Here is a 13,607-nt window from a genome sequence, read left to right on the forward strand (position 1 = left end):
GGTACTTGTTGTGTTGCTGTAACGTGTAAGATGACTTGTTGATTGTTCTATGGTATTGAGCGAACGTGGAAATTTATTAATCTGCTGATGCAATTTTGGAGTGTTCGATTTAATTTGTTTGTGGAACTGAACATCTTGTGGAGGTAAACCTGCCAGATTGTGAGTGTCTCTAGAACGTCTTCATGGCACACGATGACATAGAGAAATTTCATCGTCCCGTAAACACTCACTAAAATCTACCTTCTCGGGAAAAACCATTAACAACTCAACGGTTCCGCACTTCATCATCACTTAACGCACCTTGGTATTAAGCTGGCAGTAAATCCGTCTTTATAACTAAGCCCTTCGAAATTTTGGATTGCTCTTTTTTCGGCTTTCCTTCAACCTTAACGTAATCCCCATCTGCTGGAGTCTACTGGAACGGTAATGGAATTAAAACAAAGCCCCCGGCCATCCGCGAGCGGTGGCGCTTGCGAGGAAAAATAAACAGAAATGCATCCTGGAGATAATTTCCCTTGCTTTGTCTCGCACTTTGACAGCGTCGCATTTTTCAACACATACCGGGGGAAAGACAATTCAATTGCTCCACGAAAGTAATTTATAGTGAAATACTCCGTCTGGATCTACTCACGGTATTGTTTTTAGCAGCAGAGCACAACGCGCTAAAAACGACCATCTCCAGCGGCAGATGGTGAGCGGTATTAATCAGTGCCCGAAAACTTTATTTCATACAATTCATTTTAATTAAATTGTTATGTAAGCTCTGTGCCCCCTACCATCTTTGTTGACGCTTTGCATGGATTTTGCAAAAATATGCTAATGATGTTTGCGCTTCATCCGTCCAGTGGTAGGACACGTGCACAATTTCACGCCAGGGTGTATAATTACAATAATAACGTAAATTTAGAAAAGAACCGAGAGTTGCCACCCTCAATCATAATGCATAACGCTTTGCATTATCCCGTTTTGTCCTCTGTAGAGCCCCAAACTGTGTATGTACTGCCCAATCCAGTTCATACAGGTTCTCCTCCGGGCAGTGCAACGAAGCGAAGCGAGTCATAAAATCATAAAACCGTTTGCGGACTTAATTAACTGCAAAATACGCTCAACCAGGCGATTGGGATTGAGAGGACTGCGACTGGGAGACTGCGAAAACGAATCGAATCATTAGCTTCCATTAGATGCTAATTGTATCATGTGGGCAATTTGCTCGATAGCGCACGGTTTCAGGGGCTCATAACCCGAAAGCACACGAGCACAGGCTTTCACGAGCGATATGGGATGTGAATCCGTACCAAGATGACAGCGCGTTAACCCCGAGGATTGATGCAAATGTTCCAAGAAAATATCAATTATGTTACTAATTCAAAGCAATGAATATTTGATAGTGAATTTAGGGGGTGAAGTATGGAACTACAGGGTGGGCCATTTAAAGTGGAAGCATCTGGCAACCCCATAACTTTTGACAGAGATGTCAGATTAACAAATGTCATACCGCGTTGGAAGCGTCATTTCAGTACAATTTTAACCATGGAACAATACACACCTAAACAACGCGCTGAAATTGTTCAGCTGTACATTCAAAATAACTTCTCAATTGTGTTAACTAAACGTGCGTGGAAAAATAAAAATAAAGTTAAAACATCGCCTGGAGACAACACTATACGATATAAATTTATATCGTCTTGCCAACCTGCCAACCTCTTTACGACCAAAAAGTTACTGTGTGGTGTGGCATTTATGCCGATAAAGTCATCGGCCCGTACTTCTTTGAAAACGAAAATGGAGCAACGGTAACCGTGAATGGGAGCGTTATCGGACAATGATAACCGATTTTTTATTGCCATTTGTTCGTGAAAATGAATTGGACAATTACTGGTTCCAACAGGACGGCGCTATATGCCATACGGCGGCTGCCACGACCAAATTATTGCGCGAAATGTTCCCCGGAAGATTAATATCGAAAAACGGCGATTATGACTGGCCACCGAGATCACCTGATTTGACGCCTCCTGACTTTTTTTTATGGGGATATTTAAAATCCAAGGTATACACTGGTAAACCAAGGACCCTGGCTGCGCTGAAAGACAATATCCGACAAGAAATTGCTGCCATATCGGCCGAAGCATTGGGCAAAGTGATGGAAAATGCCGAAAAAAGGGCACATTTTGTGGTCAAGGCCAGAGGCGGTCATTTACGAGATATCATAATCAAAAAGTAGTTAGAACAAATCTCCTTGGACCAAAATAAATGAATTTCAAAATTTTTTTTTTCAAATTCCACTTCTTTACTTTGCTATTGCAAAAACAAATCCTTCCACTTTAAATGGCCCACCCTGTATTTCATCGGAATCGATCGAAGTAATCGAATCTTACTCAACTATCTTAATTTTTTTTTTTGGAATACTGTAATACGAGCAGACGAACGCTTGTCTCGTATGTTTTCATATTCCAGAAGCCGAGTTCGACTAAAAAACAGACGAGTAGCTCGTATGGCTCTACGACCGTTTGGCTGCACTCGCCAATCAGTCGAATCTTCTAGTTTGTTTGATGTGTTTGTTCACCTTGTTTATTTAAAGAAACGGTATCTTCTGTTCCGCCTTTATCCTCAAAAATTGTTTCACGGCTAAACTAGTATTACATAAGCAATTTATGTTTTCAACTGCTATCATCAAATTCAGTTCGGCAATTGCAAGATTTTCCAGATTTTCAAATGGGCCTTTTCCAAACAACACAACCAAATATAAACATTGAACTCATATTCAGGGATGCCAGATATGTTTTGCATATATTAACACGGCACGAAAAGTGTCTTCACATCAAATTCAACGAAAATGAGTAATTCGAAACAACTACTTTATTGGAAATTAGCTGACCCGGCAAACTTCGTCCCGCCTAAAATTTGTTTCTGACGTAGAACTACGTCTTTCATTATTGTGCCAAATCAGAAAACAGGTCACGTTTTTATGAAATTAAGTTAATGTTAATAACTATTTTTGCCGCGAACGGATTTTGGTGATTTACATACCAAATGAATCGAAAATTCTCTATTATTTTTTTGATATGCTATACATTACAATCCCACGGTGTGTAAATAGTTCATGAAAACTATAAGCGTTTCCATTTTCCCATACATTCGTTCTGTCCATGTGTGTGCTTTCCCGAACAGAGCTGTCAATAACGAGCAACTTATCGACGACCAACGGAGGGGAAATCGTAGGATTTAAAGTCTCCGTGAACAAAGGAAAAGAAGAAGAACGAAGGGGAATATTTGCCTAGAGTATAAACAGTGGATCTCGCTGAGGCAAACTTTCATTCTTCGTGAGGAAATCGACTGAACAACATCGTTGATGGGCGAGCTGGACGGTGAAGAATCGAATGCCTTTCTCAAGGCAATGGGGGTGGAGGAGTAATACGAGAAAATAGTAAAGTTTTCCAAGGGCCTTTTTGAAGGTCAGGGACGAATGAACTGAATAAGTTTAAAGTCTCACGTGTCTTAGTTTCGTATTGAGCTGTGGAGGCGACCAAATTACTGACTGATCATTGGATCAAACCGACGCCATTGCATTAAGGTGCTGAGCTATACAATTGTGTGGGGAATCATCAAGCTAGGCTATCGTCAGCTCACCAAGAAAATAAATGTTCTGGATTTTTGTCTGTGATTTGGTTTCGCATGACGGTAGCAAAACTCTCTCCACAAAGGATGACAGCTAAGCTGATCTGGACCGGCAATATTAAAAAAAGGGCTACTGTTGAGAAGAGCGCAAAACGGAGATAAGTGTGTGTATATTTAATTGCTTCAAGCCATCCATATATGGAAATTTGTGTGCATACGTACGTGCGTTTTAACGTATTGCGCTGTTGCGGGTGAACATGTCGATCCGAACGTGGCGACAACGAGGGAAGATAGCGGGAGGGAAATATTTGCGCTTGGATATTAGTAATGAATCTCTGCTGTGGCAGATATTCAGCCTTTCTCCAAGCAGTAGACATTGTTTGTTTTCCGTCATCATAAAGGCTTCGTTGGTGCCTTTGACATTACATCAATGTATTGAACTGACGCTATGGTGAAGCAGGTGTTAAGGTTGTGCACCAAAAAATCATTTGGGGAATACCAAGTTATTCAATAAGTTATAATAAGTTAATAATTTATTTGGGTTCACGTGTCAGTTGCAAAACTTCCTTCAACTAGGATTGAATTTGCGCTAATCTTGATCATAATGAAGCAGTGCTACTCTTTTCGAGGTTATTGAGATTAACAGAAAGAGTTTATTTCGTTTATTTAGTCACCAAGAAAGTAAATGTCGTTCTGGAATTTTGTCTGTGGTTTGGTTTCTCTTGCCAGTAGCAAAACTTTTGCGCTTATCTCGAGCATGTATTGTTCTGCGAGCACAAGAATGAATCATCAAACAATAATCGCCAAATGATTTCACGAGAAAAAAATTATTTCAGGGCGACCAAACTGGTAGAATGTTTTTTTCTAAATTTTCGTAGCATTATAAAATGACATTCACAATTACAAACAAGCAACTTGAATCAAAGTACTGCGAAGTTCTACGTCAACAATGCGGTCGTGTCTTGGACATAACCTCCTATAATTTTTTGGTTTTCATACACGTTTTCTTACTAAGCGCAAGTTCATGGGTGTAATCGCAGAACTGTTCATTGATTGATCTTCTAATCGACCCCGTTGAATTTACCTTATGCTATAAAATTCCTAGTACTTCTACCAAAACTCATCATTATAATATCAGATTATTTTCAGACACAATTCTCGTTCAAGATTTTTCAACCAACATGTTTCTCCGTTACATGGAACAAATGTTTGGTACAGAAAATAAGATAGAATAAAGACAGCCCTAAATCAGACAAATCCTTTCTCGAGTTTTGCTCTTATCAACACATTCGGCGATACATTTTTATTGATATAGATAGAAGAAGAAAATCCATTTTCAGTTTCGAACAAAGATCAATTTCGTTAGCGCAAACATCAAACATCAACTAACAACGCTTGTCACTATGTAATTGTAGAATATATGGGAATTTAATTTTCCGAATTTTTCCTTTTTCCTTCAGAGTTTTCCGAAAATTTTCAATTGTCATGTTTGGTTGAAATATGTGTATTATTTTTATGGGACCCCCTCTCCATTCCACAGGAGGGATGGGTATCACACCATCATAGAAACATTTCTCGTAACCAAAAACCATCACATCCCAAATTGTGCTTGATTAGTTCTCGAGTTATGCAGAAGTTTGTGTTTCATTTGTATGTCATTGAAACGTTTCGTGCCCCGTAAAACCATCACATGCCAAATTTGGCTCCATTTGTTTGATTAGTTTTATAGTTATGCAGAAATTTGTGTTTCATTTGTATGACAGCCCCCCCTAAAAGAGGGAGAAGTAGTATCTAACCAACATAGAATCATTTATTGCACCCTAAAACCTGCACATGCCAAATTTTGTTTCGTTTGCTTGATTAATTCTCGAGTAATGCAGAAATTTGTGTTGCATTTGTAGGCAGCCCTCTCTTAGAAAGGGGGGAGGGGTCTCGAACTATCTTAAAACCCTCCCCCGACACCAAAAACCCTACATACCAATTTTCATGTCGATCGGTTCAGTGGTTTCCGAGTTCATAAGAATCAGACAGACAGAAATCCATTTTTATATACATAAATGGATAGAAAAATTTGTAAAATTTTACCTATACGTCTGTCGTCATGAGGTCAATGCATCAGTACATTTCAATAACGGTTGCGGATAGTTGAAAAACTCGGCCAAATTACCCTGTCACCCTTACTCAAAGATTTATTTATTTTGAATCAGTTATGGAGAAGTTTCATGGAGACGAATAATGTTATGTCAAATTTTGACAGTTGAACGCTACAAAATTTTTAAAACGGTTTCATATCAAAAACAACGAAATAATATCAAACTCACTCACAGTAACTTCTTCGTACGACAGACGTTTCGTCACATGGCACTGAACGATTACCTCTTAGATTAAACGAATCGCCTTCTAACATGCTGCCCATAGAATTTAGATTTATTTCTAAAAAATTTTAACACATTGATGAATATTTTTCATTATCTTCTCCTACATTTTAAGCATATATTCGCTGAACTAAATGTTAGTTTTCTTCATATTTATTATTTGTACTTTGGTCCACTGCTTCGTTTTTCTTCTTTTTGTTTTTCTGGTTCATATGGTACATGGACACTGACAGATTTTAGATAATTTCCTCAAAACTACATTGTGTCAGCCAGACCACTGTCGGCCGAATCGTGTCCACACTCACCTGCGGGAGCTGTTGGGGGAGGACCGATAAACAACAGTCGGTCACGTGCTTCACGGCAGGAATCTGCTTAATTCCTCACTACTGATGTCAAACCAGCATAGAAACATTTATTGCACCCTAAAACCTCCATATGACAAATTTTGTTCAATTTGCATGATTAGTTCTCGAGTTATGCAGAAATTTGTGTTCCATTTCTATGGCAACCCCCTTTAGAGAGTGGTGAGGAGTGTCGTACTACCATAGAAACGTTCATCGATCCCTAAAACCTCTACATGCTATGTTTGATTCCATTTATTTGATTAGTTCTCGAGTTGTTCAACACCCTCCTCCCCTCTCTTTAGAGAGGGTGATGATGTGTCTAACCACCATAGAAACATTTATTGCACCCTAAAACCTCCATATGCCTAATTTGGTTTCATTTGCTTGATTAACTCTCGATTAATGTAGAAATTTGTGTTTCATTTGTGTGTCAGCCCGCCCTAAGAGAGCGGGGAGGGGTCTCAGACTATCATGAAAAAAACCTTCCCCGGCCCCAAAACTTACCAATTTTCATGGTTTAGTAGTTTCCGAGTTCATAAGAATCAGACAGACAGACAGACAGAAATGCATTTATATATATATATAGATGCATGCATATAGATTTAACACTTTTCTTGATAAATTGTTGATTAGGTGAACAAACATTGGCCTCAATAAATTCTTAATAACTAAACGTCTGAGTGATTAATGCTCGAAAAAAAAAGGGGCGGAGCATAAACCGTAATATTTCTTCTCTTCACATTGTCACGTAGAACGAATGCTGCATTGGTATTTCAAGCGAGCAATTTACGTGCGACTGATTCGCAGTAATATATAAATATTGTACCTCGCCGATGCAAGAGTTGTGCTCGTTATTGGCTGTTCGGGTAGGTAAGCACACAAATGAATAGCAAAAATGTATGGATAAATGTGAGTGATCCCAATATTTGTCGATTTAAACCGTTTTCAGGCTAGGGAATCGTAATACATACCAAACAAATAGAGAATTTCCGATTCGATTGATATTCAAATCGTTAAAATTCGATCATAGCGCAAAATGTTATTAACGTTAACATTATTCCATAAAAACATAATCTGCTTTCAGAAATATCTCTGTATAGAAAGGTCCTACAGGAATGTTCTAGAAATCAAATGGAAGTTGGTTGATAAGGTTAATTGGATTTGCTATTGAGTTGGTTAGTAATAAATTTAGTTAGCTCATTAAATTTTTGAAAAAAAGAGGAAAGAAATCGGTTTATTTATTTCATCCCGATATTGTTGTCCACTACACTTACTTACACAAATATAAAAATATACGTTAAATATTCTAAAATTTGAAAGCTGTAAAATGATGTGTATCCCATCGTTTGCTTGTGGAGAAAGCTTATGGTGAACATGCTCCAGCAGTGAAAATAAGTGAGAAATAATTTCGGGAATTACTAGGATAATGTCCATCCTGATACAGCGAAACAGTTTGAAGACGAGTAGTTGCAGATGTTTTTGCATGTAGACTTAACCCAAATACAACAAACTTTGGCAGAAATACTGAATGTGTCCCGAACAGCAATTGATCACCGTTTCAAAGCCGTGGCAAGGAACCAGAAGCTAGGAAGATGGGTGCCACACAAATTAAGCGAAAGGCGAATGGAGCATCGCAAAACCAGTGGATGTTTCGGCCGGAAGACGATGCTCTGTATGTGGTGGGATTAGAAGGGTATGGTGTACCATGAGCTGCTAGAACCGATTGAATCGGTGAATACAGATCACTACTGACAACAAATGATAAATTTAGACTTCGTATTGATGGAAAAAATCTGCCTGAATGGACCTGAAGACACGTTAAAAGGGAACCTACTCTGGAAAGCCGAGACAATCGAAGAAAAAATTGCATTGTCGGGAGGTTTATATCTTCAGAAATTTTGTGCCGAAAGGATTTTTGAATATTTAACACTAAACCTACCACAAGGGGTCAAATGACTCATTCGAAACTTGTAGTCAAAAATTTTTGCAAATTACATTTAATAGTTTATTAATTTTGTTTAAGCTGGTTCTTTTGACGCAGCGTGGGTCGTTTGCTGAGGAATCTCTGGGGGAACTTTACACAAATTACTCGCGACGCGGAACACGGAACAAAATGGTGGTTCCGGAACCACTTTTTAAGAGCCTAGCAAAATTGCTATGCTAGCTCACAAGCACGGATAACCGGATCCCTTTTAGGTGGCGCGATTATTTAAAAATTTCAGCAGCGATAACAACTGCGACCTGTCCCTCTTCTGCTGCGACGGCGAGAATCACGATAACTACTCCGACAACACAAACACAACTTAATACTATTGGTTTCGGTTGGTGTCACGACTAATAAATAAACATTTAAGGTAGCATGCTATATCTGGACAATTAAACCTAGCACTCGCTTTCCGCATATAAATGAATAAATAAACATTGAACTGAATAAACAAAACACGCAATTGTAAATAAACTTTGAATGTATAAATAAATAAATAAATGATTGAATAAATAAATAAATAGATAAATAAATAAGTATATAAATAAGTAAATAAATAAATAAATATCTTTCTTCCCTACTACTAAATAAATAAATACAAAAAAAATAAATAACAAAAAAATAATCCATTATGAAACACCAACCTGGGGGTCTGCGATTAACTGTTTATTTGGTTTATTACAAAAATTGGACTCATACGTCATCTTTTACTACTACAATTAATTACAGACACCCAACACTACATTTCTCTTTCTGTCATATGAGAAACTGAGAAAGGTCAAACACAAATTGTGGACATCGACTGCTGATTTCTCATATGACAATACATCACAAACAAATATTTTACATTTTTTTGTACAATATCGGTAAAGTCCAAACCCACGGTTGGCCTTCCCACCAAATTCATTATTGCAACCCAACGTTTGGTTACACATTGTCACAATATAATTTGCCTACACTACTCTTCTTAAAACATACATCGAATGTGTTTACTCCCCTCTTATTATTTTTTTCACTGAGAAATACATGTAATCTGCCCTAACTACTGCAACGGGTCATTTGACCCGTGCAAACATTCATATGATATCAGAAAGATTTGAATGTTGGTTGTGATACAAAATCATTGCATTACACATTTTTGCTTTTGCTTTATACATTGGGTGTACAAATAAGTTCCAATCGTTTGATTCAATAGGTTTGCCATTTCAAACATACACATCGGACAACACTGAACACAACTTTATTATACCAACATGCAGAGCTTGGTTTCACCGATTTAAAAGTGGTAATTTTGAACTCGAAGAGGAGGAGCGCCCCGGTGCACCAAAAAGATTCGATGAGAAATTGGAGAAGTTACTCGATGAAGATCCATGCCAGACACAGAGAAGAGATGATTCAAAAACAAGGTAATTCCTGCACCGAATCGTGGCTGGTAACGAAAAGTGGATACGGTACGACAATCCTAAGCGTAAGAAAGCTTGGGTTAAGCCCGGCCAGCCATCAACATCAAACCAAAACCGAATATTCATGGTTCCAAGCTTATGCTGTGTATCTGGAGGGTTCAGCTCGGAGTCATTTATTATGAGCTACTCAAACCAAATGAAACTATCACAAGAGAGCGTTACCGACAACAATTGATGCGTTTGAGCCGAGCCCTGAAGAACAAGAGGTCGCAATTTGCCGATAGACACGACAAGGTGATTCTGCAACATGACAACGCCCGGCCTCATGTTGCAATTGGTGTCAAACACTACCTGGAGAACATCAAATGGGAAATCTTACCCCACCCTCCGCATTCACCAGACATCGCTCCCTCCGATTACCGTTTGTTCCATTCGATGACACATGGTCTGGTTGAGCAGCGATTTTCCTCCTATTATACCAAAAAAAGAGTCGATGATTGGATTGCCTCAAAAGACCAGTCCTTCTTTCAGTGTGGAATCCGTATGCTGCCAGAAAGATGGGAGAAGGTTGTAGCTAGCGATGAACAGTACTTCGGATAATATGTGACTTCGCTTCTTTTTATAATAAAACGTTGAACTTTTCAAAAAAAAAAAAAACGCTGGGAATTTATTTGTACTCCCAATACTTTGTTGTATTTGTGAATGAACATTAAATGATTAGAATTAATTGTATTGCTGACTATCCAAGCATGCTAACAGTAACCATTCCAAGCTACAGTGCTATTTTGCGTGCCAAAAATTGTTATTTCATTATTTTGCTAATAATTGTTATCCTAAAAATGTCGAAATATACAGAAGAAATATGGTATGTCACGTTTCTCAACCAAACTATATAAATCGAGTCATTGTTCTCTTACTATTCATAAAGGGTCACTTGACTCGCTGCGGTAGGAATAGGTATACATGAAACACCGATAGGTTTAGTGTTAATCTCGTAGAAAAATTGCAGCAAAAACTACGGGGTCGTCTCAAGGGAAGTAGCATTTCTGTACGAAGCCTTAAACGTATTTTTCTCGAAACCATGTTTTTCAGATGGTGGTTCGTTTAACTCAGAATCGAGTGGACCGATTTGGCTTATTTTTTTTCAGCATGTAAAAATGAATTTTCTAAATTGTTACGTAGCCGTTTTTCATGATTTCCTAATTTTTAAATAGCGGTTTATGTTGAAAAAACAGCTAATTTTTATTCGAATTGCCGCCATTTCGGAACTATTTTATGAAGAGCATCCACGCGCCTAGCTGCCAACAGCATAATAATTACCATATTGGTATCCAAAAAATAGACCATACATCCTTAAATGTACCTTAACCAATCACCAAAATGTCCCAAAACCCAATTTTATATCCAACATCCCAAAGAATCACGAAAGACCGTTATTTTTCGACCTTTCAGAGTAGGGTCCCCTCTTAAAGTGGTATTATATCATGACTACGCACATCGGCGCATACCTCTAAAGATGATAGTTGAATGATAAATAAAATTCAATTGAAACCCTCATTGGAAAACGTTTTCGCATTCGCCGTATTCTCAAAATGCCCTTGCAGAGCAGCACTTCGGCTAATATAAAATGGGTCATTGGATGATTTTCGTTGAAACAAAAAAAAAGATTTATTAGAAAGAAATCTACAATTTGCCCGAGAGTTGGCAAAATGTATAAAATCAAACGGAGATTACTTCGAATGAAAATAGTATGAGGTTCTCCTGAAAATTAGGTTTCGAGAAAAATGGGACAATTTCAACTCACACATCTAGTAATATTTTAAAAGGTAACCAGAGAAAGAAAATTAATTAACCCCAGATTTATCAGATGTTATGAATCTCGACTGTTATATAAGATATTTTATATTCATTGTATTAGGTGTACCGGTAAGTTTCTTCGGCTTTACAACAGATGGCGTAACTTGATTATTATTCCAGTAAATCAAATTTCCAGATATTCGTTGGAAAGCTGTCATTGTGTTACTTCATTACTTCAGTATGAAGAAAAAATTATAGGAGGTTGTGTCCAAGATACGACCGCATTGTTGACGTAGAACTACACTGTTATTTTATATAAGTCGCTTGTTCATACCTTCGGATATTATTCTATGATGTTGTGAAATTTTAGAAACAACTGCTTAGTAGAATAATCTCTGAAATGGATTTTTCATTGTAGAATCAGTTGACGATAATTGATTGATGATTCATCCATGCCCTCGCAAAACAATATACTAGCTGATCGTATGTCGCAATTTATTTCATACCTCGAACGCTATTCCGGTGGCCTTTTTCGCAATTGAAATAGACTCGATTATATACATGTTGCACCAGCACCATTATTCCACATCTCATAATTACATCAATCAATATATCTTTGGCACCGCATGGAAACAACAACAATGACAACACTTGCAAGTATCAAATATCATGCTACATGTTATTTATTATTGTCTCAAAGGAATCGCACCTCTAGGCATTGTTCGTACAACGTAAACCAAGCGCCAAACAAGCGTTCACCATAGCATGCATACAGAGCCATTGATTGGTGGCTTGACACTACTAGCAATTTAAACATTTCTCATCATTTTGCGCCATTCTCAAAAGAAACGCTTCTGTTAATATTACTGGCCTCGAAAAGAGTTGCATTACTTTCTCATGCTCGAGAGAAGCGCAGCTGTCACCCTTAGTGGAGGAAGTTTTGCTACTGGCAAGCAAAACCTAATCACATACAAAATTCCAGAACATTTACTTTCTTGATGACTAAACAAGAAAATAAACTCTTTTTGTTAATAACAACCTCGAAAACTCCTCTATTGAATAATATGTTATATAACTTGCTTTGTGAGAAACATTTGAACTTTTCTCACGGAGATTAGGCAGTAAGTCGGGTCTCTTACATGGGACTCCCCCAGGGCTCATGTTTAAGCCCCCTTTTGTACAACTTCTACGTAAGCGACATTGACAATTGCCTTACACAAAATTGCAGCCTAAGACAACTTGCAGATGATGGAGTGGTGTCTGTCGTAGGATCAAACGAATCCGACCTGCAAGAATCCTTACAAGATACTTTGAACAATTTTTCAACCTGGGCCATTGGGCTAGGGATCGAATTCTCCACGGAGAAAACAGAGATGGTGGTTTTTTCTAGGAAGCATAAACCAGCAAAACCAAAACTTCAACTTTTGGGTAAACCGATCACTCATGCTATGTCATTCAAGTATCTTGGGCCCTGGTTCGACTCTAAATGTACTTGGGGGGCCCATATTAGGTATCTGAGTAAAAAATGTCAACAAAGAATAAACTTTCTTCGTACAATTACAGGCACCTGGTGGGGAGCCAATCCCGAAGATCTTATAATGTTGTATCGAACAACTATTCTCTCAGTGATGGAGTATGGCAGTTTCTGTTTTCAATCAGCTGCCAAAACACACCTCATTAAACTCGAGCGAATTCAGTATCTTTGTCTCCGTATCGCGTTGGGATGTATGCCCTCAACGCATACCATGAGTCTCGAGGTTTTGGCAGGCCTACTCCCACTAAAAGATCGCTTCAATTTATTATCTCTTCGGTTCCTCATCCGGTGTAAGGTTATGAACCCATTGGTGATCGGAAATTTTGAGCAGCTGATCGAGCTAAATTTTCATTCTGGATTCATGAGCTCATATCATGAATTCGTCTCCATGCAGGTTAATCCTTCTTCGTATATTCCCAACCGTGTTTGTTTTCCTGACTACATCAATTCCTCTGTGCATTTTGATCTGTCCATGAAGCAAGATATCCATGGATATTCAGATTACCAACGATCGAGGATCGCTCCAACTATCTTCGATGAAAAGTATGGGGGTAT

The 13,607-nt window shown here is 38.2% G+C and overlaps 1 protein-coding gene across 3 annotated transcripts in view; it reads left to right on the forward strand.

Annotated features, from left to right (window-relative positions):
• LOC129768843 (uncharacterized) overlaps nt 1-13,607 on the forward strand; it is a 539,752-nt gene that overhangs the window by 168,899 nt on the left and 357,246 nt on the right. The window lies entirely within an intron of this gene.

The sequence above is a fragment of the Toxorhynchites rutilus genome, chromosome 2 (genome assembly GCF_029784135.1).
Source record: "Toxorhynchites rutilus septentrionalis strain SRP chromosome 2, ASM2978413v1, whole genome shotgun sequence".
In the NCBI taxonomy this organism is placed as follows: domain Eukaryota; kingdom Metazoa; phylum Arthropoda; class Insecta; order Diptera; family Culicidae; genus Toxorhynchites; species Toxorhynchites rutilus.